The sequence below is a fragment of the Hyla sarda genome, unplaced genomic scaffold, assembly GCF_029499605.1.
Source record: "Hyla sarda isolate aHylSar1 unplaced genomic scaffold, aHylSar1.hap1 scaffold_2905, whole genome shotgun sequence".
Taxonomy (NCBI): Eukaryota; Metazoa; Chordata; class Amphibia; order Anura; family Hylidae; genus Hyla; species Hyla sarda.
In genome coordinates, this window is record NW_026609614.1 from 179 (window position 1) to 27,459 (window position 27,281).

Consider the following 27,281-nt stretch of genomic DNA (forward strand, 5'->3'; position numbering starts at 1 on the left):
GGTGTGTGCTTGTGTGTGTGTTTCCTATGCAGATCCTAAGCCCAGTGTCACATGCAAGTAGGAGGAGTAAGAAGGGTTCCTGGCAAATCCGGGTTATGGATTGCATTTAAAAAGGCCCCGTGGTGAGTGCAATGGGCCCCTGTCTTGCTGCTTAGCAATAATGGTATGGGTTTAGGTTCTGCTGTGTGTACTGGTGGTTGACTGCCCCCCAGCCCAGAGTGTGCATGGAAAATTGTCTGGCAGCCTCCCTGACAGCACGCAGTGATAGTGCCCATGAAGGGGACCTTGTTGGGCCCGCCCCCTTTCACGGTTATCGCTTCTCGGCCTTTTGGCTAAGATCAAGTGTAGTATCTGTTCTTATCAGTTTTAATATCTGATACGTCCCCTATCTGGGGACCATATATTAAATGGATTTTTGAGAACGGGGGCCGATTTCGAAGCTTGCTTCCGTCGCCCTATGCATTGACCCGATATGGCAGTATCTTCGGGTACAGTGCACCACCCCCTTACAGGGTTAAAAAGAAAGATTCCTACTTTCATTGCTACCTGCTTGCTGGCTAGCCAGCTAGCCAGCCCTGTGGGCCTTGCTGCTGCTGCTGCTGCTGCTGCAGCCAAAAAACAAAAGGTGGTGCTGCTGCTGCTTCTGCTGCTTCTGCTTGTGTCTGGCCGCTGTTGGAGCGTCCAGGCACAGGACTTCTGCTGCTGCTGACTAAATGGCCTCCTTAATTGGATCATTTGAGTAGCCAGCACACCTGTGCAGGTAGGGCATGACATGATAGGCTCAGCTGCCTTGATAGCGGGTGGGTGCTGAATGTTCCTAATTGACAAAATAAGATTAATGCTTATGAAGAAATATAAAATCTCATCCCTTCCCCAATATCGCGCCACACCCCTACCCCCTTAATTCCCTGATTGAACTTGATGGACATATGTCTTTTTTTCGACCCGTACTAACTATGTAACTATGTAACATAACATGGGGGGGTCTCCTGGCTGTTCACAACAGGTGTGTCATTGCTGTACATTGACCAAGCATTGCTTCTGTGGTATTGCAAAGGCAAAGACAAATGCTTCCAGCCATCCATTGCACTAATGGATTGGTCATCAGCTGGCTGTCTATGTCCCGCATCAATATAGACCAAAGTACAGAGGGTTAGGCTATGCTATAGTGCACCTACCTGATGCATCAGAAGGTGCGAGGCCCTTGCTAAATTCTGTGCACAGACTTTGAGATCTATGCTTTAGACTGTATCTAAACCTGCTCCAACATGGACTGACATTCTGGCCTACTTTCAGCCGATGCGACTTGTCAGTCGCTGAACAGTCGCTTTTTATGTATTCAGCACCTATGTATAATGTTGTAAAAATGCTCTAGAAGCTAAAGTCGCAGAAATGTCACACATATTTGGCCTGCAACTTTCTGTGCGACAAATTCAGACAGGAAAAATCAGTATAAATCCTTAGAAAATTATCCCCCAGTGTCTCCATCTGCTGGCGGTATTGAATAAGCATTGCTGCACTGATTGGGGTATGCATTAGACGAAAAAAAAGAAGAAAAAGAAGAATAATACGCCCAGAAAAAGGCGAAAAGGAGAAAAACGTAAAAAAACGTGAAAAAAAAGTAAGAGGAAGAGAAGGGAAAAAAAGGTGGAAATGGGTTTAAAAGTGATTTCGGCGGAGAAGAAATATATATATATATATATATATATATATATATATATATATACGCGCACACACACACATATATATAAACGTATTCTCCGTTGAGATATTGCAGCCGCTGCTGTGTCCAGGCCCAGGAGCCTTAGCACTGTGCTGTGATGTCACTCAATACCACTGACATCACTAGGTGTAAACAACATCTCTCCTTTGCTGTGTATGTGACTATGGAGCTGTTTGGTGATGTCGTCTATTATGGGCCTTCATAGAAGCAACAGGAGATTGTTGCATCCATCTAGAACCCTCAGAACTACAGTGCTATGATGTCACTCACTTCCACAGGCCTTGCAGAGTGTAAACAACAACAACCCAGCTTTGTCGTGTATGTAACCATAGGGATTGTGATGTCACCTAGAACCTTCACAGCAGCGACAGCTTTATGAGGAGCATCAGCACTGCTCTGCCTGAGCAGAACCATCACCGCCATAGGTTGTCAAATAACCCGGATTTAACCACACAGGTAAGTCCAATGGGGTGCAGGCATGTCCTCTATGCTTACAGCTTCCCGTGGGTGTTGGTTTGATACCGTTTGGGGACAGCCAAGGAGGCATCTGCAGGCAACAAAGGTAGGGTGTGTGCTTGTGTGTGTGTTTCCTATGCAGATCCTAAGCCCAGTGTCACATGCAAGTAGGAGGAGTAAGAAGGGTTCCTGGCAAATCCGGGTTATGGATTGCATTTAAAAAGGCCCCGTGGGAGTGCAATGGGCCCCTGTCTTGCTGCTTAGCAATAATGGTATGGGTTTAGGTTCTGCTGTGTGTACTGGTGGTTGACCTGCCCCCCCAGCCCAGAGTGTGCATGGAAAATTGTCTGGCAGCCTCCCTGACAGCAAGCAGTGATAGTGCCCATGAAGGGGACCTTGTTGGGCCCGCCCCTTTCACGGTTATCGCTTCTCGGCCTTTTGGCTAAGATCAAGTGTAGTATCTGTTCATATCAGTTTAATATCTGATACGTCCCCTATCTGTGGGACCATATATTAAATGGATTTTTTGAGAACGGGGGCGATTTCGAAGCTTGCTTCCGTCGCCCTATGCATTGACCCGATATGGCAGTATCTTCGGGTACAGTGCACCACCCCCCTTACAGGGTTAAAAAGAAAGATTCCTACTTTCATTGCTACCTGCTTGCTGGCTAGCCAGCTAGCCAGCCCTGTGGGCCTTGCTGCTGCTGCTGCTGCTGCTGCCAGCCAAAAAACAAAAGGTGGTGCTGCTGCTGCTTCTGCTGCTTCTGCTTGTGTCTGGCCGCTGTTGGAGCGTCCAGGCACAGGACTTCTGCTGCTGCTGACTAAATGGCCTCCTTAATTGGATCATTTGAGTAGCCAGCACACCTGTGCAGGTAGGGCATGACATGATAGGCAGCTGCCTTGATAGCGGGTGGGTGCTGAATGTTCCTAATTGACAAAATAAGATTAATGCTTATGAAGAAATATAAAATCTCATCCCTTCCCCAATATCGCGCCACACCCCTACCCCTTAATTCCCTGGTTGAACTTGATGGACATATGTCTTTTTTCGACCGTACTAACTATGTAACTATGTAACATAACATGGGGGGGTCTCCTGGCTGTTCACACAGGTGTGTCATTGCTGTACATTGACCATGCATTGCTTCTGTGGTATTGCAAAGGCAAAGACAAATGCTTCCAGCCATCCATTGCACTAATGGATTGGTCATCAGCTGGCTGTCTATGTCCCGCATCAATATAGACCAAAGTACAGAGGGTTAGGCTATGCTATACGTGCACCTACCTGATGCATCAGAAGGTGCGAGGCCCTTGCTAAATTCTGTGCACAGACTTTGAGATCTATGCTTTAGACTGTATCTAAACCTGCTCCAAACATGGGACTGACATTCTGGCCTACTTTCAGCCGATGCGACTTGTCTGTCGCTGAACAGTCGCTTTTTATGTATTCAGCACCTATGTATAATGTTGTAAAAATGCTCTAGAAGCTAAAGTCGCAGAAATGTCACACATATTTGGCCTGCAACTTTCTGTGCGACAAATTCAGACAGGAAAAATCAGTATAAATCCTTAGAAAATTATCCCCCAGTGTCTCCATCTGCTGGCGGTATTGAATAAGCATTGCTGCACTGATGGGGGTATGCATTAGACGAAAAAAAAGAAGAAAAGAAGAATAATACGCCCAGAAAAGAGGCGAAAAGGAGAAAAACGTAAAAAAACGTGAAAAAAAAGTAAGAGGAAGAGAAGGGAAAAAAAGGTGGAAATGGGTTTAAAAGTGATTTCGGCGGAGAAATATATATATATATATATATATATATATATATATATATATATATATATACGCGCACACACACACATATATATAAACGTATTCTCCGTTGAGATATTGCAGCCGCTGCTGTGTCCAGGCCCAGGAGCCTTAGCACTGTGCAGTGATGTCACTCAATACCACTGACATCACTAGGTGTAAACAACATCTCTCCTTTGCTGTGTATGTGACTATGGAGCTGTTTGGTGATGTCGTCTATTATGGCCTTCATAGAAGCAACAGGAGATTGTTGCATCCATCTAGAACCCTCAGAACTACAGTGCTATGATGTCACTCACTTCCACAGGCCTTGCAGAGTGTAAACAACAACAACCCAGCTTTGTCGTGTATGTAACCATAGGGATTGTGATGTCACCTAGAACCTTCACAGCAGCGACAGCTTTATGAGGAGCATCAGCACTGCTCTGCCTGAGCAGAACCATCACCGCCATAGGTTGTCAAATAACCCGGATTTACCCACACAGGTAAGTCCAATGGGGGTGCAGGCATGTCCTCTATGCTTACAGCTTCCCGTGGGTGTTGGTTTGATACCGTTTGGGGACAGCCAAGGAGGCATCTGCAGGCAACAAAGGTAGGTGTGTGCTTGTGTGTGTGTTTCCTATGCAGATCCTAAGCCCAGTGTCACATGCAAGTAGGAGGAGTAAGAAGGGTTCCTGGCAAATCCGGGTATGGATTGCATTTAAAAAGGCCCCGTGGGAGTGCAATGGGCCCCTGTCTTGCTGCTTAGCAATAATGGTATGGGGTTTAGGTTCTGCTGTGTGTACTGGTGGTTGACTGCCCCCCAGCCCAGGAGTGTGCATGGAAAATTGTCTGGCAGCCTCCCTGACAGCAAGCAGTGATAGTGCCCATGAAGGGGACCTTGTTGGGCCCGGCCTTTCACGCTGTTCAGTCGTTATCGCTTCTCGGCCTTTTGGCTAAGATCAAGTGTAGTATCTGTTCTATCAGTTTAATATCTGATACGTCCCCTATCTGGGGACCATATATTAAATGGATTTTTGAGAACGGGGGCCGATTTCGAAGCTTGCTTCCGTCGCCCTATGCATTGACCCGATATGGCAGTATCTTCGGGTACAGTGGCACCACCCCCTTACAGGGTTAAAAAGAAAGGATTCCTACTTTCATTGCTACCTGCTTGCTGGCTAGCCAGCTAGCCAGCCCTGTGGGCCTTGCTGCTGCTGCTGCTGCTGCTGCTGCAGCCAAAAAACAAAAGGTGGTGCTGCTGCTGCTTCTGCTGCTTCTGCTTGTGTCTGGCCGCTGTTGGAGCGTCCAGGCACAGGACTTCTGCTGCTGCTGACTAAATGGCCTCCTTAATTGGATCATTTGAGTAGCCAGGCACACCTGTGCAGGTAGGGCATGACATGATAGGCAGCTGCCTTGATAGCGGGTGGGTGCTGAATGTTCCTAATTGACAAAATAAGATTAATGCTTATGAAGAAATATAAAATCTCATCCCTTCCCCAATATCGCGCCACACCCCTACCCCTTAATTCCCTGGTTGAACTTGATGGACATATGTCTTTTTTCGACCGTACTAACTATGTAACTATGTAACATAACATGGGGGGGGTCTCCTGGCTGTTCACACAGGTGTGTCATTGCTGTACATTGACCATGCATTGCTTCTGTGGTATTGCAAAGGCAAAGACAAATGCTTCCAGCCATCCATTGCACTAATGGATTGGTCATCAGCTGGCTGTCTATGTCCCGCATCAATATAGACCAAAGTACAGAGGGTTAGGCTATGCTATAGTGCACCTACCTGATGCATCAGAAGGTGCGAGGCCCTTGCTAAATTCTGTGCACAGACTTTGAGATCTATGCTTTAGACTGTATCTAAACCCTGCTCCAACATGGACTGACATTCTGGCCTACTTTCAGCCGATGCGACTTGTCTGTCGCTGAACAGTCGCTTTTTATGTATTCAGCACCTATGTATAATGTTGTAAAAATGCTCTAGAAGCTAAAGTCGCAGAAATGTCACACATATTTGGCCTGCAACTTTCTGTGCGACAAATTCAGGACAGGAAAAATCAGTATAAATCCTTAGAAAATTATCCCCCAGTGTCTCCATCTGCTGGCGGTATTGAATAAGCATTGCTGCACTGATGGGGTATGCATTAGACGAAAAAAAAGAAGAAAAAGAAGAATAATACGCCCAGAAAAGAGGCGAAAAGGAGAAAAACGTAAAAAAACGTGAAAAAAAAGTAAGAGAGGAAGAGAAGGGAAAAAAAGGTGGAAATGGGTTTAAAAGTGATTTCGGCGGAGAAATATATATATATATATTATATATATATATATATATATATATATATATATACGCGCACACACACACACATATATATAAACGTATTCTCCGTTGAGATATTGCAGCCGGCTGCTGTGTCCAGGCCCAGGAGCCTTAGCACTGTGCTGTGATGTCACTCAATACCACTGACATCACTAGGTGTGTAAACAACATCTCTCCTTTGCTGTGTATGTGACTATGGAGCTGTTTGGTGATGTCGTCTATTATGGCCTTCATAGAAGCAACAGGAGATTGTTGCATCCATCTAGAACCCTCAGAACTACAGTGCTATGATGTCACTCACTTCCACAGGCCTTGCAGAGTGTAAACAACAACAACCCAGCTTTGTCGTGTATGTAACCATAGGGATTGTGATGTCACCTAGAACCTTCACAGCAGCGACAGCTTTATGAGGAGCATCAGCACTGCTCTGCCTGAGCAGAACCATCACCGCCATAGGTTGTCAAATAACCCGGATTTAACCCACACAGGTAAGTCCAATGGGTGTGCAGGCATGTCCTCTATGCTTACAGCTTCCCGTGGGTGTTGGTTTGATACCGTTTGGGGACAGCCAAGGAGGCATCTGCAGGCAACAAAGGTAGGTGTGTGCTTGTGTGTGTGTTTCCTATGCAGATCCTAAGCCCAGTGTCACATGCAAGTAGGAGGAGTAAGAAGGGTTCCTGGCAAATCCGGGTTATGGATTGCATTTAAAAAGGCCCCGTGGGAGTGCAATGGGCCCCTGTCTTGCTGCTTAGCAATAATGGTATGGGTTTAGGTTCTGCTGTGTGTACTGGTGGTTGACTGCCCCCCAGCCCAGAGTGTGCATGGAAAATTGTCTGGCAGCCTCCCTGACAGCAAGCAGTGATAGTGCCCATGAAGGGGACCTTGTTGGGCCCGCCCCTTTCACGGTTATCGCTTCTCGGCCTTTTGGCTAAGATCAAGTGTAGTATCTGTTCTTATCAGTTTAATATCTGATACGTCCCCTATCTGGGGACCATATATTAAATGGATTTTTGAGAACGGGGGCCGATTTCGAAGCTTGCTTCCGTCGCCCTATGCATTGACCCGATATGGCAGTATCTTCGGGTACAGTGCACCACCCCCTTACAGGGTTAAAAAGAAAGATTCCTACTTTCATTGCTACCTGCTTGCTGGCTAGCCAGCTAGCCAGCCCTGTGGGCCTTGCTGCTGCTGCTGCTGCTGCTGCAGCCAAAAAACAAAAGGTGGTGCTGCTGCTGCTTCTGCTGCTTCTGCTTGTGTCTGGCCGCTGTTGGAGCGTCCAGGCACAGGACTTCTGCTGCTGCTGACTAAATGGCCTCCTTAATTGGATCATTTGAGTAGCCAGCACACCTGTGCAGGTAGGGCATGACATGATAGGCAGCTGCCTTGATAGCGGGTGGGTGCTGAATGTTCCTAATTGACAAAATAAGATTAATGCTTATGAAGAAATATAAAATCTCATCCCTTCCCCAATATCGCGCCACACCCCTACCCCTTAATTCCCTGGTTGAACTTGATGGACATATGTCTTTTTTCGACCGTACTAACTATGTAACTATGTAACATAACATGGGGGGGTCTCCTGGCTGTTCACACAGGTGTGTCATTGCTGTACATTGACCATGCATTGCTTCTGTGGTATTGCAAAGGCAAAGACAAATGCTTCCAGCCATCCATTGCACTAATGGATTGGTCATCAGCTGGCTGTCTATGTCCCGCATCAATATAGACCAAAGTACAGAGGGTTAGGCTATGCTATAGTGCACCTACCTGATGCATCAGAAGGTGCGAGGCCCTTGCTAAATTCTGTGCACAGACTTTGAGATCTATGCTTTAGACTGTATCTAAACCTGCTCCAACATGGACTGACATTCTGGCCTACTTTCAGCCGATGCGACTTGTCTGTCGCTGAACAGTCGCTTTTTATGTATTCAGCACCTATGTATAATGTTGTAAAAATGCTCTAGAAGCTAAAGTCGCAGAAATGTCACACATATTTGGCCTGCAACTTTCTGTGCGACAAATTCAGACAGGAAAAATCAGTATAAATCCTTAGAAAATTATCCCCCAGTGTCTCCATCTGCTGGCGGTATTGAATAAGCATTGCTGCACTGATGGGGTATGCATTAGACGAAAAAAAAGAAGAAAAAGAAGAATAATACGCCCAGAAAAGAGGCGAAAAGGAGAAAAACGTAAAAAAACGTGAAAAAAAAGTAAGAGGAAGAGAAGGGAAAAAAAGGTGGAAATGGGTTTAAAAGTGATTTCGGCGGAGAAATATATATATATATATATATATATATATATATATATATATATATACGCGCACACACACACATATATATAAACGTATTCTCCGTTGAGATATTGCAGCCGCTGCTGTGTCCAGGCCCAGGAGCCTTAGCACTGTGCTGTGATGTCACTCAATACCACTGACATCACTAGGTGTAAACAACATCTCTCCTTTGCTGTGTATGTGACTATGGAGCTGTTTGGTGATGTCGTCTATTATGGCCTTCATAGAAGCAACAGGAGATTGTTGCATCCATCTAGAACCCTCAGAACTACAGTGCTATGATGTCACTCACTTCCACAGGCCTTGCAGAGTGTAAACAACAACAACCCAGCTTTGTCGTGTATGTAACCATAGGGATTGTGATGTCACCTAGAACCTTCACAGCAGCGACAGCTTTATGAGGAGCATCAGCACTGCTCTGCCTGAGCAGAACCATCACCGCCATAGGTTGTCAAATAACCCGGATTTAACCCACACAGGTAAGTCCAATGGGGTGCAGGCATGTCCTCTATGCTTACAGCTTCCCGTGGGTGTTGGTTTGATACCGTTTGGGGACAGCCAAGGAGGCATCTGCAGGCAACAAAGGTAGGTGTGTGCTTGTGTGTGTGTTTCCTATGCAGATCCTAAGCCCAGTGTCACATGCAAGTAGGAGGAGTAAGAAGGGTTCCTGGCAAATCCGGGTTATGGATTGCATTTAAAAAGGCCCCGTGGGAGTGCAATGGGCCCCTGTCTTGCTGCTTAGCAATAATGGTATGGGTTTAGGTTCTGCTGTGTGTACTGGTGGTTGACTGCCCCCCAGCCCAGAGTGTGCATGGAAAATTGTCTGGCAGCCTCCCTGACAGCAAGCAGTGATAGTGCCCATGAAGGGGACCTTGTTGGGCCCGCCCCTTTCACGGTTATCGCTTCTCGGCCTTTTGGCTAAGATCAAGTGTAGTATCTGTTCTTATCAGTTTAATATCTGATACGTCCCCTATCTGGGGACCATATATTAAATGGATTTTTGAGAACGGGGGCCGATTTCGAAGCTTGCTTCCGTCGCCCTATGCATTGACCCGATATGGCAGTATCTTCGGGTACAGTGCACCACCCCCTTACAGGGTTAAAAAGAAAGATTCCTACTTTCATTGCTACCTGCTTGCTGGCTAGCCAGCTAGCCAGCCCTGTGGGCCTTGCTGCTGCTGCTGCTGCTGCTGCAGCCAAAAAACAAAAGGTGGTGCTGCTGCTGCTTCTGCTGCTTCTGCTTGTGTCTGGCCGCTGTTGGAGCGTCCAGGCACAGGACTTCTGCTGCTGCTGACTAAATGGCCTCCTTAATTGGATCATTTGAGTAGCCAGCACACCTGTGCAGGTAGGGCATGACATGATAGGCAGCTGCCTTGATAGCGGGTGGGTGCTGAATGTTCCTAATTGACAAAATAAGATTAATGCTTATGAAGAAATATAAAATCTCATCCCTTCCCCAATATCGCGCCACACCCCTACCCCTTAATTCCCTGGTTGAACTTGATGGACATATGTCTTTTTTCGACCGTACTAACTATGTAACTATGTAACATAACATGGGGGGGTCTCCTGGCTGTTCACACAGGTGTGTCATTGCTGTACATTGACCATGCATTGCTTCTGTGGTATTGCAAAGGCAAAGACAAATGCTTCCAGCCATCCATTGCACTAATGGATTGGTCATCAGCTGGCTGTCTATGTCCCGCATCAATATAGACCAAAGTACAGAGGGTTAGGCTATGCTATAGTGCACCTACCTGATGCATCAGAAGGTGCGAGGCCCTTGCTAAATTCTGTGCACAGACTTTGAGATCTATGCTTTAGACTGTATCTAAACCTGCTCCAACATGGACTGACATTCTGGCCTACTTTCAGCCGATGCGACTTGTCTGTCGCTGAACAGTCGCTTTTTATGTATTCAGCACCTATGTATAATGTTGTAAAAATGCTCTAGAAGCTAAAGTCGCAGAAATGTCACACATATTTGGCCTGCAACTTTCTGTGCGACAAATTCAGACAGGAAAAATCAGTATAAATCCTTAGAAAATTATCCCCCAGTGTCTCCATCTGCTGGCGGTATTGAATAAGCATTGCTGCACTGATGGGGTATGCATTAGACGAAAAAAAAGAAGAAAAAGAAGAATAATACGCCCAGAAAAGAGGCGAAAAGGAGAAAAACGTAAAAAAACGTGAAAAAAAAGTAAGAGGAAGAGAAGGGAAAAAAAGGTGGAAATGGGTTTAAAAGTGATTTCGGCGGAGAAATATATATATATATATATATATATATATATATATATATATATATATACGCGCACACACACACATATATATAAACGTATTCTCCGTTGAGATATTGCAGCCGCTGCTGTCTGCTGTGTCCAGGCCAGGAGCCTTAGCACTGTGCTGTGATGTCACTCAATACCACTGACATCACTAGGTGTAAACAACATCTCTCCTTTGCTGTGTATGTGACTATGGAGCTGTTTGGTGATGTCGTCTATTATGGCCTTCATAGAAGCAACAGGAGATTGTTGCATCCATCTAGAACCCTCAGAACTACAGTGCTATGATGTCACTCACTTCCACAGGCCTTGCAGAGTGTAAACAACAACAACCCAGCTTTGTCGTGTATGTAACCATAGGGATTGTGATGTCACCTAGAACCTTCACAGCAGCGACAGCTTTATGAGGAGCATCAGCACTGCTCTGCCTGAGCAGAACCATCACCGCCATAGGTTGTCAAATAACCCGGATTTAACCCACACAGGTAAGTCCAATGGGGTGCAGGCATGTCCTCTATGCTTACAGCTTCCCGTGGGTGTTGGTTTGATACCGTTTGGGGACAGCCAAGGAGGCATCTGCAGGCAACAAAGGTAGGTGTGTGCTTGTGTGTGTGTTTCCTATGCAGATCCTAAGCCCAGTGTCACATGCAAGTAGGAGGAGTAAGAAGGGTTCCTGGCAAATCCGGGTTATGGATTGCATTTAAAAAGGCCCCGTGGGAGTGCAATGGGCCCCTGTCTTGCTGCTTAGCAATAATGGTATGGGTTTAGGTTCTGCTGTGTGTACTGGTGGTTGACTGCCCCCCAGCCCAGAGTGTGCATGGAAAATTGTCTGGCAGCCTCCCTGACAGCAAGCAGTGATAGTGCCCATGAAGGGGGACCTTGTTGGGCCCGCCCCTTTCACGGTTATCGCTTCTCGGCCTTTTGGCTAAGATCAAGTGTAGTATCTGTTCTTATCAGTTTAATATCTGATACGTCCCCTATCTGGGGACCATATATTAAATGGATTTTTGAGAACGGGGGCCGATTTCGAAGCTTGCTTCCGTCGCCCTATGCATTGACCCGATATGGCAGTATCTTCGGGTACAGTGCACCACCCCCTTACAGGGTTAAAAAGAAAGATTCCTACTTTCATTGCTACCCTGCTTGCTGGCTAGCCAGCTAGCCAGCCCTGTGGGCCTTGCTGCTGCTGCTGCTGCTGCTGCTGCAGCCAAAAAACAAAAGGTGGTGCTGCTGCTGCTTCTGCTGCTTCTGCTTGTGTCTGGCCGCTGTTGGAGCGTCCAGGCACAGGACTTCTGCTGCTGCTGACTAAATGGCCTCCTTAATTGGATCATTTGAGTAGCCAGCACACCTGTGCAGGTAGGGCACTGACATGATAGGCAGCTGCCTTGATAGCGGGTGGGTGCTGAATGTTCCTAATTGACAAAATTAAGATTAATGCTTATGAAGAAATATAAATCTCATCCCTTCCCCAATATCGCGCCACACCCCTACCCCTGTAATTCCCTGGTTGAACTTGATGGACATATGTCTTTTTTCGACCGTACTAACTATGTAACTATGTAACATAACATGGGGGGGTCTCCTGGCTGTTCACAACAGGTGTGTCATTGCTGTACATTGACCATGCATTGCTTCTGTGGTATTGCAAAGGCAAAGACAAAGATGCTTCCAGCCATCCATTGCACTAAATGGATTGGTCATCAGCTGGCTGTCTATGTCCCGCATCAATATAGACCAAAGTACAGAGGGTTAGGCTATGCTATAGTGCACCTACCTGATGCATCAGAAGGTGCGAGGCCCTTGCTAAATTCTGTGCACAGACTTTGAGATCTATGCTTTAGGACTGTATCTAACCTGCTCCAACATGGACTGACATTCTGGCCTACTTTCAGCCGATGCGACTTGTCTGTCGCTGAACAGTCGCTTTTTATGTATTCAGCACCTATGTATAATGTTGTAAAAATGCTCTAGAAGCTAAAGTCGCAGAAATGTCACACATATTTGGCCTGCAACTTCTGTGCGACAAATTCAGACAGGAAAAATCAGTATAAATCCTTAGAAAATTATCCCCCAGTGTCTCCATCTGCTGGCGGTATTGAATAAGCATTGCTGCACTGATGGGGTATGCATTAGACGAAAAAAAGAAGAAAAAGAAGAATAATACGCCCAGAAAAGAGGCGAAAAGGAGAAAAACGTAAAAAAACGTGAAAAAAAAGTAAGAGGAAGAGAAGGGAAAAAAAGGTGGAAATGGGTTTAAAAGTGATTTCGGCGGAGAATATATATATATATATATATATATATATATATATATATATATATACGCGCACACACACACATATATATAAACGTATTCTCCGTTGAGATATTGCAGCCGCTGCTGTGTCCAGGCCCAGGAGCCTTAGCACTGTGCTGTGATGTCACTCAATACCACTGACATCACTAGGTGTAAACAACATCTCTCCTTTGCTGTGTATGTGACTATGGAGCTGTTTGGTGATGTCGTCTATTATGGCCTTCATAGAAGCAACAGGAGATTGTTGCATCCATCTAGACCCTCAGAACTACAGTGCTATGATGTCACTCACTTCCACAGGCCTTGCAGAGTGTAAACAAACAACAACCCAGCTTTGTCGTGTATGTAACCATAGGGATTGTGATGTCACCTAGAACCTTCACAGCAGCGACAGCTTTATGAGGAGCATCAGCACTGCTCTGCCTGAGCAGAACCATCACCGCCATAGGTTGTCAAATAACCCGGATTTAACCCACACAGGTAAGTCCAATGGGGTGCAGGCATTGTCCTCTATGCTTACAGCTTCCCGTGGGTGTTGCTTTGATACCGTTTGGGGACAGCCAAGGAGGCATCTGCAGGCAAACAAAGGTAGGTGTGTGCTTGTGTGTGTGTTTCCTATGCAGATCCTAAGCCCAGTGTCACATACAAGTAGGAGGAGTAAGAAGGGTTCCTGGCAAATCCGGGTTATGGATTGCATTTAAAAAGGCCCCGTGGGAGTGCAATGGGCCCCTGTCTTGCTGCCTTAGCAATAATGGTATGGGTTTAGGTTCTGCTGTGTGTACTGGTGGTTGACTGCCCCCCAGCCCAGAGTGTGCATGGAAAATTGTCTGGCAGCCTCCCTGACAGCAAGCAGTGATAGTGCCCATGAAGGGGACCTTGTTGGGCCCGCCCTTTCACGGTTATCGCTTCTCGGCCTTTTGGCTAAGATCAGTGTAGTATCTGTTCTTATCAGTTTAATATCTGATACGTCCCCTATCTGGGGACCATATATTAAATGGATTTTTGAGAACGGGGGCCGATTTCGAAGCTTGCTTCCGTCTCGCCCTATGCATTGACCCGATATGGCAGTATCTTCGGGTACAGTGCACCACCCCCTTACAGGGTTAAAAAGAAAGATTCCTACTTTCATTGCTACCTGCTTGCTGGCTAGCCAGCTAGCCAGCCCTGTGGGCCTTGCTGCTTGCTGCTGCTGCTGCTGCAGCCAAAAAACAAAAGGTGGTGCTGCTGCTGCTTCTGCTGCTTCTGCTTGTGTCTGGCCGCTGTTGGAGCGTCCAGGCACAGGACTTCTGCTGCTGCTGACTAAATGGCCTCCTCTTATTGGATCATTTGAGTAGCCAGCACACCTGTGCAGGTAGGGCATGACATGATAGGCAGCTGCCTTGATAGCGGGTGGGTGCTGAATGTTCCTAGATTGACAAAATAAGATTAATGCTTATGAAGAAATATAAAATCTCATCCCTTCCCCAATATCGCGCCACACCCCTACCCCTTAATTCCCTGGTCTGAACTTGATGGACATATGTCTTTTATTCGACCGCTACTAACTATGTAACTATGTAACATAACATGGGGGGGGTCTCCTGGCTGTTCACACACAGGTGTGTCATTGCTGTACATTGACCATGCATTGCTTCTGTGGTATTGCAAAGGCAAAGACAAATGCTTCCAGCCATCCATTGCACTAATGGATTGGTCATCAGCTGGCTGTCTATGTCCCGCATCAATATAGACCAAAGTACAGAGGGTTAGGCTATGCTATAGTGCACCTACCTGATGCATCAGAAGGTGCGAGGCCCTTGCTAAATTCTGTGCACAGACTTTGAGATCTATGCTTCTAGGACTGTATCTAAACCTGCTCCAACATGGACTGACATTCTGGCCTACTTTCAGCCGATGCGACTTGTCGTGTCGCTGAACAGTCGCTTTTATGTATAATGTTGTAAAAATGCTCTAGAAGCTAAAGTCGCAGAAATGTCACACATATTTGGCCTGCAACTTTCTGTGCGACAAATTCAGACAGGAAAAATCAGTATAAATCCTTAGAAAATTATCCCCCAGTGTCTCCATCTGCTGGCGGTATTGAATAAGCATTGCTGCACTGATGGGGTATGCATTAGACGAAAAAAAAGAAGGAAAAAGAAGAATAATACGCCCAGAAAAGAGGCGAAAAGGAGAAAAACGTAAAAAAACGTGAAAAAAAAGTAAGAGGAAGAGAAGGGAAAAAAAGGTGGAAATGGGTTTAAAAGTGATTTCGGCGGAGAAATATATATATATATATATATATATATATATATATATATATATATATACGCGCACACACACACATATATATAAACGTATTCTCCGTTGAGATATTGCAGCCGCTGCTGTGTCCAGGCCCAGGAGCCTTAGCACTGTGCTGTGATGTCACTCAATACCACTGACATCACTAGGTGTAAACAACATCTCTCCTTTGCTGTGTATGTGACTATGGAGCTGTTTGGTGATGTCGTCTATTATGGCCTTCATAGAAGCAACAGGAGATTGTTGCATCCATCTAGAACCCTCAGAACTACAGTGCTATGATGTCACTCACTTCCACAGGCCTTGCAGAGTGTAAACAACAACAACCCAGCTTTGTCGTGTATGTAACCATAGGGATTGTGATGTCACCTAGAACCTTCACAGCAGCGACAGCTTTATGAGGAGCATCAGCACTGCTCTGCCTGAGCAGAACCATCACCGCCATAGGTTGTCAAATAACCCGGATTTAACCCACACAGGTAAGTCCAATGGGGTGCAGGCATGTCCTCTATGCTTACAGCTTCCCGTGGGTGTTGGTTTGATACCGTTTGGGGACAGCCAAGGAGGCATCTGCAGGCAACAAAGGTAGGTGTGTGCTTGTGTGTGTGTTTCCTATGCAGATCCTAAGCCCAGTGTCACATGCAAGTAGGAGGAGTAAGAAGGGTTCCTGGCAAATCCGGGTTATGGATTGCATTTAAAAAGGCCCCGTGGGAGTGCAATGGGCCCCTGTCTTGCTGCTTAGCAATAATGGTATGGGTTTAGGTTCTGCTGTGTGTACTGGTGGTTGACTGCCCCCCAGCCCAGAGTGTGCATGGAAAATTGTCTGGCAGCCTCCCTGACAGCAAGCAGTGATAGTGCCCATGAAGGGGACCTTGTTGGGCCCGCCCCTTTCACGGTTATCGCTTCTCGGCCTTTTGGCTAAGATCAAGTGTAGTATCTGTTCTTATCAGTTTAATATCTGATACGTCCCCTATCTGGGGACCATATATTAAATGGATTTTTGAGAACGGGGGCCGATTTCGAAGCTTGCTTCCGTCGCCCTATGCATTGACCCGATATGGCAGTATCTTCGGGTACAGTGCACCACCCCCTTACAGGGTTAAAAAGAAAGATTCCTACTTTCATTGCTACCTGCTTGCTGGCTAGCCAGCTAGCCAGCCCTGTGTGGCCTTGCTGCTGCTGCTGCTGCTGCTGCAGCCAAAAAACAAAAGGTGGTGCTGCTGCTGCTTCTGCTGCTTCTGCTTGTGTCTGGCCGCTGTTGGAGCGTCCAGGCACAGGACTTCTGCTGCTGCTGACTAAATGGCCTCCTTAATTGGATCATTTGAGTAGCCAGCACACCTGTGCAGGTAGGGCATGACATGATAGGCAGCTGCCTTGATAGCGGGTGGGTGCTGAATGTTCCTAATTGACAAAATAAGATTAATGCTTATGAAGAAATATAAAATCTCATCCCTTCCCCAATATCGCGCCACACCCCTACCCCTTAATTCCCTGGTTGAACTTGATGGACATATGTCTTTTTTCGACCGTACTAACTATGTAACTATGTAACATAACATGGGGGGGTCTCCTGGCTGTTCACACAGGTGTGTCATTGCTGTACATTGACCATGCATTGCTTCTGTGGTATTGCAAAGGCAAAGACAAATGCTTCCAGCCATCCATTGCACTAATGGATTGGTCATCAGCTGGCTGTCTATGTCCCGCATCAATATAGACCAAAGTACAGAGGGTTAGGCTATGCTATAGTGCACCTACCTGATGCATCAGAAGGTGCGAGGCCCTTGCTAAATTCTGTGCACAGACTTTGAGATCTATGCTTTAGACTGTATCTAAACCTGCTCCAACATGGACTGACATTCTGGCCTACTTTCAGCCGATGCGACTTGTCTGTCGCTGAACAGTCGCTTTTTATGTATTCAGCACCTATGTATAATGTTGTAAAAATGCTCTAGAAGCTAAAGTCGCAGAAATGTCACACATATTTGGCCTGCAACTTTCTGTGCGACAAATTCAGACAGGAAAAATCAGTATAAATCCTTAGAAAATTATCCCCCAGTGTCTCCATCTGCTGGCGGTATTGAATAAGGCATTGCTGCACTGATGGGGTATGCATTAGACGAAAAAAAAGAAGAAAAAGAAGAATAATACGCCCAGAAAAGAGGCGAAAAGGAGAAAAACGTAAAAAAACGTGAAAAAAAAGTAAGAGGAAGAGAAGGGAAAAAAAGGTGGAAATGGGGTTTAAAAGTGATTTCGGTGGAGAAATATATATATATATATATATATATATATATATATATATATATATACGCGCACACACACACATATATATAAACGTATTCTCCGTTGAGATATTGCAGCCGCTGCTGTGTCCAGGCCAGGAGCCTTAGCACTGTGCTGTGATGTCACTCAATACCACTGACATCACTAGGTGTAAACAACATCTCTCCTTTGCTGTGTATGTGACTATGGAGCTGTTTGGTGATGTCGTCTATTATGGCCTTCATAGAAGCAACAGGAGATTGTTGCATCCATCTAGAACCCTCAGAACTACAGTGCTATGATGTCACTCACTTCCACAGGCCTTGCAGAGTGTAAACAACAACAACCCAGCTTTGTCGTGTATTGTAACCATAGGGATTGTGATGTCACCTAGAACCTTCACAGCAGCGACAGCTTTATGAGGAGCATCAGCACTGCTCTGCCTCGAGCAGAACCATCACCGCCATAGGTTGTCAAATAACCCGGATTTAACCCACACAGGTAAGTCCAATGGGGTGCAGGCATGTCCTCTATGCTTACAGCTTCCCGTGGGTGTTGGTTTGATACCGTTTGGGGACAGCCAAGGAGGCATCTGCAGGCAACAAAGGTAGGTGTGTGCTTGTGTGTGTGTTTCCTATGCAGATCCTAAGCCCAGTGTCACATGCAAGTAGGAGGAGTAAGAAGGGTTCCTGGCAAATCCGGGTTATGGATTGCATTTAAAAAGGCCCCGTGGGAGTGCAATGGGCCCCTGTCTTGCTGCTTAGCAATAATGGTATGGGTTTAGGTTCTGCTGTGTGTACTGGTGGTTGACTGCCCCCCCAGCCCAGAGTGTGCATGGAAAATTGTCTGGCAGCCTCCCTGACAGCAAGCAGTGATAGTGCCCATGAAGGGGACCTTGTTGGGCCCGCCCCTTTCACGGTTATCGCTTCTCGGCCTTTTGGCTAAGATCAAGTGTAGTATCTGTTCTTATCAGTTTAATATCTGATACGTCCCCTATCTGGGGACCATATATTAAATGGATTTTTGAGAACGGGGGCCGATTTCGAAGCTTGCTTCCGTCGCCCTATGCATTGACCCGATATGGCAGTATCTTCGGGTACAGTGCACCACCCCCCTTACAGGGTTAAAAAGAAAGATTCCTACTTTCATTGCTACCTGCTTGCTGGCTAGCCAGCTAGCCAGCCCTGTGGGCCTTGCTGCTGCTGCTGCTGCTGCTGCAGCCAAAAAACAAAAGGTGGTGCTGCTGCTGCTTCTGCTGCTTCTGGCTTGTGTCTGGCCGCTGTTGGAGCGTCCAGGCACAGGGACTTCTGCTGCTGCTGACTAAATGGCCTCCTTAATTGGATCATTTGAGTAGCCAGCACACCTGTGCAGGTAGGGCATGACATGATAGGCAGCTGCCTTGATAGCGGGTGGGTGCTGAATGTTCCTAATTGACAAAATAAGATTAATGCTTATGAAGAAATATAAAATCTCATCCCTTCCCCAATATCGCGCCACCACCCCTACCCTCTTAATTCCCTGGTTGAACTGATGGACATATGTCTTTTTTCGACCGTTACTAACTATGTAACTATGTAACATAACATGGGGGGGTCTCCTGGCTGTTCACACAGGTGTGTCATTGCTGTACATTGACCATGCATTGCTTCTGTGGTATTGCAAAGGCAAAGACAAATGCTTCCAGCCATCCATTGCACTAATGGGATTGGTCATCAGCTGGGCTGTCTATGTCCCGCATCAATATAGACCAAAGTACAGAGGGTTAGGCTATGCTATAGTGCACCTACCTGATGCATCAGAAGGTGCGAGGCCCTTGCCTAAATTCTGTGCACAGACTTTGAGATCTATGCTTTAGACTGTATCTAAACCTGCTCCAACATGGACTGACATTCTGGCCTACTTTCAGCCGATGCGACTTGTCTGTCGCTGAACAGTCGCTTTTTATGTATTCAGCACCTATGTATAATGTTGTAAAATGCTCTAGAAGCTAAAGTCGCAGAAATGTCACACATTACATATTTGGCCTGCAACTTTCTGTGCGACAAATTCAGACAGGAAAAATCAGTATAAATCCTTAGAAAATTATCCCCCAGTGTCTCCATCTGCTGGCGGTATTGAATAAGCATTGCTGCACTGATGGGGTATGCATTAGACGAAAAAAAAGAAGAAAAAGAAGAATAATACGCCCAGAAAAGAGGCGAAAAGGAGAAAACGTAAAAAAACGTGAAAAAAAAGTAAGAGGAAGAGAAGGGAAAAAAAAGGTGGAAATGGGTTTAAAGTGATTTCGGCGGAGAAATATATATATATATATATATATATATATATATATATATATATATATATATACGCGCACACACACACATATATATAAACGTATTCTCCGTTGAGATATTGCAGCCGCTGCTGTGTCCAGGCCCAGGAGCCTTAGCACTGTGCTGTGATGTCCACTCAATACCACTGACATCACTAGGTGTAAACAACATCTCTCCTTTGCTGTGTATGTGACTATGGAGCTGTTTGGTGATGTCGTCTATTATGGCCTTCATAGAAGCAACAGGAGATTGTTGCATCCATCTAGAACCCTCAGAACTACAGTGCTATGATGTCACTCACTTCCACAGGCCTTGCAGAGTGTAAACAACAAACAACCCAGCTTTGTCGTGTATGTAACCATAGGGATTGTGATGTCACCTAGAACCTTCACAGCAGCGACAGCTTTATGAGGAGCATCAGCACTGCTCTGCCTCAATGAGCAGAACCATCACCGCCAATAGGTTGTCAAATAACCCGGATTTAACCCACACAGGTAAGTCCAATGGGGTGCAGGCATGTCCTCTATGCTTACAGCTTCCCGTGGGTGTTGGTTTGATACCGTTTGGGGACAGCCAAGGAGGCATCTGCAGGCAACAAAGGTAGGTGTGTGCTTGTGTGTGTGTTTCCTATGCAGATCCTAAGCCCAGTGTCACATGCAAGTAGGAGGAGTAAGAAGGGTTCCTGGCAAATCCGGGTTATGGATTGCATTTAAAAAAGGCCCCGTGGGAGCTGCAATGGGCCCCTGTCTTGCTGCTTAGCAATAATGGTATGGGTTTAGGTTCTGCTGTCGTTGTACTGGTGGTTGACTGCCCCCCAGCCCAGAGTCGTGCATGGAAAATTGTCTGGCAGCCTCCCTGACAGCAAGCAGTGATAGTGCCCATGAAGGGGACCTTGTTGGGCCCGCCCCTTTCACGGTTATCGCTTCTCGCCTTTTGGCTAAGATCAAGTGTAGTATCTGTTCTTATCAGTTTAATATCTGATACGTCCCCCTATCTGGGGACCATATATTAAATGGATTTTTGAGAACGGGGGCCGATTTCGAAGCTTGCTTCCGTCGCCCTATGCATTGACCCGATATGGCAGTATCTTCGGGTACAGTGCACACCCCCCTTACAGGGTTAAAAAGAAAGATTCCTACTTTCATTGCTACCTGCTTGCTGGCTAGCCAGCTAGCCAGCCCTGTGGGCCTTGCTGCTGCTGCTGCTGCTGCTGCAGAGCCAAAAAACAAAAGGTGGTGCTGCTGCTGCTTCTGCTGCTTTCAAGCTTGTGTCTGGCCGCTGTTGGAGCGTCAGGCACAGGACTTCTGCTGCTGCTGACTAAATGGCCTCCTTAATTGGATCATTTGAGTTAGCCAGCACACCTGTGCAAGGTAGGGCATGACATGATAGGCAGCTGCCTTGATAGCGGGTGGGTTGCCTGAATGTTCCTAATTGACAAAAATAAAGATTAATGCTTATGAAGAAATATAAAATCTCATCCCTTCCCCAATATCGCGCCACACCCCTACCCCTTAATTCCCTGGTTGAACTTGATGGACATATGTCTTTTTTCGACCGTACTAAACTATGTAACTATGTAACATAACATGGGGGGTCTCCTGGCTGTTCACACAGGTGTGGTCATTGCTGTACATTGACCATGCATTGCTTCTGTGGTATTGCAAAGGCTAAAGACAAATGCTTCCAGCCATCCATTGCACTAATGGATTGGTCATCAGCTGGCTGTCTATGTCCCGCATCAATATAGACCAAAGTACAGAAGGGTTAGGCTTATGCTATAGTGCACCTACCTGATGCATCAGAAGGTGCGAGGCCCTTGCTAAATTCTAGTGCACAGACCTTTGAGATCTATGCTTTTAGACTGTATCTAAACCTGCTCCCAACATGGACTGACAGTTCTGGCCTACTTTCAGCCGATGCAGACTTGTCTGTCGCTGAACAGTCCGCTTTTTATGTATTCAGCACCTATGTATAATGTTGTAAAAATGCTCTAGAAGCTAAAGTCGCAGAAATGTCACACATATTTGGCCTGCAACTTTCTGTGCGACAAATTCAGACAGTAAAAATCAGTATAAATCCTTAGAAAATTATCCCCCCAGTGTCTCCATCTGCTGGCGGTATTGAATAAGCATTGCTGCACTGATGGGTATGCATTAGACGAAAAAAAGAAGAAAAAGAAGAATAATACGCCCAGAAAAGAGGCGAAAAGGAGAAAAACGTAAAAAAACGTGAAAAAAAAGTAAGAGGAAGAGAAGGGAAAAAAAGGTGGAAATGGGTTTAAAAGTTGATTTCGGCGGAGAAATATATATATATATATATATATTATATATAATATATATAATATACGCGCACACACACACATATATATAAACGTTATTCTCCGTTGAAGATATTGCAGCCGCTGCTGTGTCCAGGCCCAGGAGCCTTAGCACTGTGCTGTGATGTCACTCAATACCACTGACATCACTAGGTGTAAACAACATCTCTCCTTTGCTGTGTATGTGACTATGGAGCTGTTTGGTGATGTCCGTCTATTATGGCCTTCATAGAAGCAACAGGAGATTGTTGCATCCATCTAGAACCCTCAGAACTACAGAATGCTATGATGTCACTCACTTCCACAGGCCTTGCAGAGTGTAAACAAACAACAACCCAGCTTTGTCGTGTATGTAACCATAGGGATTGTGATGTCACCTAGAACCTTTCACAGCAGCGACAGCTTTATGAGGAGCAATCAGCACCTGCTCTGCCTGAGCAGAACCATCACCGCCATAGGTTGTAAAATACCCAGGATTTAACCCACACAGGTAAGTCCAATGGGGTGCAGGCATGTCCTCTATGCTTACAGCTTCCGTGGGTGTTGGTTTGATACGTTTGGGGAACAGCCAAGGAGGCATCTGCAGGCAACAAAGGTAGGTGTGTCGCTTGTGCTGTGTGTGTGTTTCCTATGCAGATCCTAAGCCCCAGTGTCACATGCAAGTAGGAGGAGTAAGAAGGGTTCCTGGCAAATCCGGGTTATGGATTGCATTTAAAAAGGCCCCGTGGGAGCTGCAATGGGGCCCCTGTCTTGCTGCTTAGCAATAATGGTAATGGGTTTAGGTTCTGGCTGTGTGTGTACTGGTGGTTGACTGCCCCCCAGCCAGAGTGTGCATGGAAAAGTGTCTGGCAGCCTCCCTGACAGCAAGCAGTGATAGTGCCCAATGAAGGGGACCTTGTTGGGCCCGCCCCTTTCACGGGTTATCGCTTCTCGGGCCTTTTGGCTAAGATCAAGTGTAGTATCTGTTCTTATCAGTTTAATATCTGATACGTCCCCTATCTGAGGGACCATATAATTAAAATGGATTTTGAGAACGGGGGCCGATTTCGAGCTTGCTTCCGTCGCCCTACTGCATTGACCCGATATGGCAGTATCTTCGGGTACAGTGCCACCACCCCCTTACAGGGTTAAAAAGAAAGATTCCTACTTTCATTGCTACCTGCTCTGCTGGCTAGCCAGCTAGCCAGCCCTGTGGGCCTTGCTGCTGCTGCTGCTGCTGCTGCCAGCCAAAAAACAAAAGGTGGTGCTGCTGCTGCTTCTGCTGCTTCTGCTTGTGTCCTGGCCGCTGTTGGAGCGTCCAGGCACAGGACTTCTGCTGCTGCTGACTAAATGGCCTCCCTTAATTGGATCATTTGAGTAGCCAGCACACCTGTGCAGGTAGGGCATGACATGATAGGCAGCTGCCTTGATAGCGGGGTGGGTGCTGAATGTTCCTAATTGACAAAATAAGATTAATGCTTATGAAGAAATATAAAATCTCATCCCTTCCCCCAATATCGCGCCACACCCCTACCCCTTAATTCCCTGGTTGAACTTGATGGACATATGTCTTTTTTCGACCGTACTAACTATGTAACTATGTAACATAACATGGGGGGGTCTCCTGGCTGTTCACACAGGTGTGTCATTGCTGTACATTGACCATGCATTGCTTCTGTGGTATTGCAAAGGCAAAGACAAATGCTTCCAGCCATCCATTGCACTAATGGATTGGTCATCAGCTGGCTGTCTATGTCCCGCATCAATATAGACCAAAGTAACAGAGGGTTAGGCTATGCTATAGTGCACCTACCTGATGCAATCAGAAGGGTGCGAGGCCCTTGCTAAATTCTGTGCACAGACTTTGAGATCTATGCTTTAGACTGTATCTAAACCTGCTCCAACATGGACTGACATTCTGGCCTACTTTCAGCCGATGCGACTTGTCTGTCGCTGAACAGTCGCTTTTTATGTATTCAGCACCTATGTATAATGTTGTAAAAATGCTCTAGAAGCTAAAGTCGCAGAAATGTCACACATATTTGGCCTGCAACTTTCTGTGCGACAAATTCAGACAGGAAAAATCAGTATAAATCCTTAGAAAAATTATCCCCCAGTGTCTCCATCTGCTGGCGGTATTGAATAAGCATTGCTGCACTGATGGGGTATGGCATTAGACGAAAAAAAAGAAGAAAAAAGAAGAATAATACGCCCAGAAAAGAGGCGAAAAGGAGAAAAACGTAAAAAAACGTGAAAAAAAAGTAAGAGGAAGAGAAGGGAAAAAAAAGGTGGAAATGGGTTTTAAAAGTGATTTCGGCGGAGAAAGATATATATATATATAATATATATATATATATATACGCGCACACACACACACATATTATAATAAACGTATTCTCCGTTGAGATATTGCAGCCGCTGCTGTGTCCAGGCCCAGGAGCCTTAGCACTGTGCTGTGATGTCACTCAATACCACTGACATCACTAGGTGTAAACAACATCTCTCCTTTGCTGTGTATGTGACTATGGAGCTGTTTGGTGATGTCGTCTATTATGGCCTTCATAGAAGCAACAGAGATTGTTGCATCCATCTAGAACCCTCAGAACTACAGTGCTATGATGTCACTCACTTCCACAGGCCTTGCAGAGTGTAAACAACAACAACCCAGCTTTGTCGTGTATGTAACCATAGGGATTGTGATGTCACCTAGAACCTTCACAGCAGCGACAGCTTTATGAGGAGCATCAGCACTGCTCTGCCTGAGCAGAACCATCACCGCCATAGGTTGTCAAATAACCCGGATTTAACCCACACAGGTAAGTCCAATGGGGTGCAGGCATGTCCTCTATGCTTACAGACTTCCCGTGGGTGTTGGTTTGATACCGTTTGGGGACAGCCAAGGAGGCATCTGCAGGCAACAAAGGTAGGTGTGTGCTTGTGTGTGTGTTTCCCTATGCAGATCCTAAGCCCAGTGTCACATGCAAGTAGGAGGAGTAAGAAGGGTTCCTGGCAAATCCGGGTTATGGATTGCATTTAAAAAGGCCCCGTGGGAGTGCAATGGGCCCCTGTCTTGCTGCTTAGCAATAATGGTATGGGTTTAGGTTCTGCTGTGTGTACTGGTGGTTGACTGCCCCCCAGCCCAGAGTGTGCATGGAAAATTGTCTGGCAGCCTCCCTGACAGCAAGCAGTGATAGTGCCCATGAAGGGGACCTTGTTGGGCCCGCGCCCTTTCACGGTTATCGCTTCTCGGCCTTTTGCTAAGATCAAGTGTAGTATCTGTTCTTATACAGTTTAATATCTGATACGTCCCCTATCTGGGGACCATATATTAAATGGATTTTTGAGAACGGGGGCCGATTTCGAAGCTTGCTTCCGTCGCCCTATGCATTTGACCCGATATGGCAGTATCTTCGGGTACAGTGCACCACCCCCTTACAGGGTTAAAAAGAAAGATTCCTACTTTCATTGCTACCTGCTTGCTGGCTAGCCAGCTAGCCAGCACTGTGGGCCTTGCTGCTGCTGCTGCTGCTGCTGCAGCCCAAAAAACAAAGGTGAGGTGCTGCTGCTGCTTCTGCTGCTTCTGCTTGTGTCTGGCCGCTGTTGGAGCGTCCAGCACAGGACTTCTGCTGCTGCTGACTAAATGGCCTCCTTAATTGGATCATTTGAGTAGCCAGCACACCTGCTGCAGGTAGGGCATGACATGATAGGGCAGCTGCCTTGATAGCGGGTGGGTGCTGAATGTTCCTAATTGACAAAATAAGATTAATGCTTATGAAGAAATATAAAAATCTCATCCCTTCCCCAATATCGCGCCACACCCCCTACCCCATAATTCCCTGGTTGAACTTGATGGACATATGTCTTTTTTCGACCGTACTAACTATGTAACTATGTAACATAACATGGGGGGGTCTCCTGGCTGTTCACACAGGTGTGTCATTGCTGTACAATTGACCATGCATTGCTTCTGTGGTATTGCAAAGGCAAAGACAAATGCTTCCAGCCATCCATTGCACTAATGGATTGGTCATCAGCTGGCTGTCTATGTCCCGAATCAATATAGACCAAAGTACAGAGGGTTAGGCTATGCTATAGTGCACCTACCTGATGCATCAGAAGGTGCGAGGCCCTTGCTAAATTCTGTGCACAGACTTTGAGATCTATGCTTTAGACTGTATCTAAACCTGCTCCAACATGGACTGACATTCTGGCCTACTTTCAGCCGATGCGACTTGTCTGTCGCTGAAACAGTCGCTTTTTATGTATTCAGCACCCTATGTATAAATGTTGTAAAAATGCTCTAGAAGGCTAAAGTCGCAGAAATGTCACACATATTTGGCCTGCAACTTTCTGTGCGACAAATTCAGACAGGGAAAAATCAGTATAAATCCTTAGAAAATTATCCCCCCAGTGTCTCCATCTGCCTGGCGGTATTGAATAAGCATTGCTGCACTGATGGGGTATGCATTTAGACGAAAAAAAAGAAGAAAAAGAAGAATAATACGCCCAGAAAAGAGGCGAAAAGGAGGAAAAACGTAAAAAAACGTGAAAAAAAAGTAAGAGGAAGAGAAGGGAAAAAAAGGTGGAAATGGGTTTAAAAAGTGATTTCGGCGGAGAAATATATATATATATATATATATATATATATATATATATATATATATATACGCGCACACACACACATATATATAAACGTATTCTCCGTTGAGATATTGCAGCGCTGCTGTGTCCAGGCCCAGGAGCCTTAGCACTGTGCTGTGATGTCACTCAATACCACTGACATCACTAGGTGTAAACAACATCTCTCCTTTGCTGTGTATGTGACTATGGAGCTGTTTGGTGATGTCGTCTATTATGGCCTTCATAGAAGCAACAGGAGATTGTTGCATCCATCTAGAACCCTCAGAACTACAGTGGCTATGATGTCACTCACTTCCACAGGCCTTGCAGAGGTGTAAACAACAACAAC

The 27,281-nt window shown here is 46.0% G+C and overlaps 12 non-coding genes across 12 annotated transcripts; all 12 read left to right on the forward strand.

Annotated features, from left to right (window-relative positions):
• The first annotated feature begins 312 nt into the window (after positions 1 to 312).
• LOC130327038 (U2 spliceosomal RNA) lies at positions 313 to 504 on the forward strand. Its single transcript, XR_008871540.1, has one exon. It is a non-coding gene; the product is annotated as a U2 spliceosomal RNA (small nuclear RNA).
• A 2,097-nt stretch (positions 505 to 2,601) lies between these two features.
• On the forward strand, positions 2,602 to 2,793 carry LOC130327040 (U2 spliceosomal RNA). The gene has a single exon (XR_008871542.1). It is a non-coding gene; the product is annotated as a U2 spliceosomal RNA (small nuclear RNA).
• A 2,108-nt stretch (positions 2,794 to 4,901) lies between these two features.
• On the forward strand, positions 4,902 to 5,091 carry LOC130327041 (U2 spliceosomal RNA). The gene has a single exon (XR_008871543.1). It is a non-coding gene; the product is annotated as a U2 spliceosomal RNA (small nuclear RNA).
• A 2,111-nt stretch (positions 5,092 to 7,202) lies between these two features.
• On the forward strand, positions 7,203 to 7,393 carry LOC130327037 (U2 spliceosomal RNA). The gene has a single exon (XR_008871539.1). It is a non-coding gene; the product is annotated as a U2 spliceosomal RNA (small nuclear RNA).
• Positions 7,394 to 9,482: 2,089 nt separating this feature from the next.
• On the forward strand, positions 9,483 to 9,673 carry LOC130327045 (U2 spliceosomal RNA). Its single transcript, XR_008871547.1, has one exon. It is a non-coding gene; the product is annotated as a U2 spliceosomal RNA (small nuclear RNA).
• Positions 9,674 to 11,771: 2,098 nt separating this feature from the next.
• Positions 11,772 to 11,962, forward strand: LOC130327046 (U2 spliceosomal RNA). Its single transcript, XR_008871548.1, has one exon. It is a non-coding gene; the product is annotated as a U2 spliceosomal RNA (small nuclear RNA).
• Positions 11,963 to 14,060: 2,098 nt separating this feature from the next.
• On the forward strand, positions 14,061 to 14,252 carry LOC130327039 (U2 spliceosomal RNA). The gene has a single exon (XR_008871541.1). It is a non-coding gene; the product is annotated as a U2 spliceosomal RNA (small nuclear RNA).
• A 2,088-nt stretch (positions 14,253 to 16,340) lies between these two features.
• On the forward strand, positions 16,341 to 16,531 carry LOC130327048 (U2 spliceosomal RNA). The gene has a single exon (XR_008871549.1). It is a non-coding gene; the product is annotated as a U2 spliceosomal RNA (small nuclear RNA).
• A 2,094-nt stretch (positions 16,532 to 18,625) lies between these two features.
• Positions 18,626 to 18,816, forward strand: LOC130327049 (U2 spliceosomal RNA). Its single transcript, XR_008871550.1, has one exon. It is a non-coding gene; the product is annotated as a U2 spliceosomal RNA (small nuclear RNA).
• A 2,118-nt stretch (positions 18,817 to 20,934) lies between these two features.
• LOC130327042 (U2 spliceosomal RNA) lies at positions 20,935 to 21,125 on the forward strand. Its single transcript, XR_008871544.1, has one exon. It is a non-coding gene; the product is annotated as a U2 spliceosomal RNA (small nuclear RNA).
• Positions 21,126 to 23,255: 2,130 nt separating this feature from the next.
• Positions 23,256 to 23,449, forward strand: LOC130327044 (U2 spliceosomal RNA). Its single transcript, XR_008871546.1, has one exon. It is a non-coding gene; the product is annotated as a U2 spliceosomal RNA (small nuclear RNA).
• A 2,101-nt stretch (positions 23,450 to 25,550) lies between these two features.
• Positions 25,551 to 25,742, forward strand: LOC130327043 (U2 spliceosomal RNA). The gene has a single exon (XR_008871545.1). It is a non-coding gene; the product is annotated as a U2 spliceosomal RNA (small nuclear RNA).
• Positions 25,743 to 27,281: the final 1,539 nt, after the last annotated feature.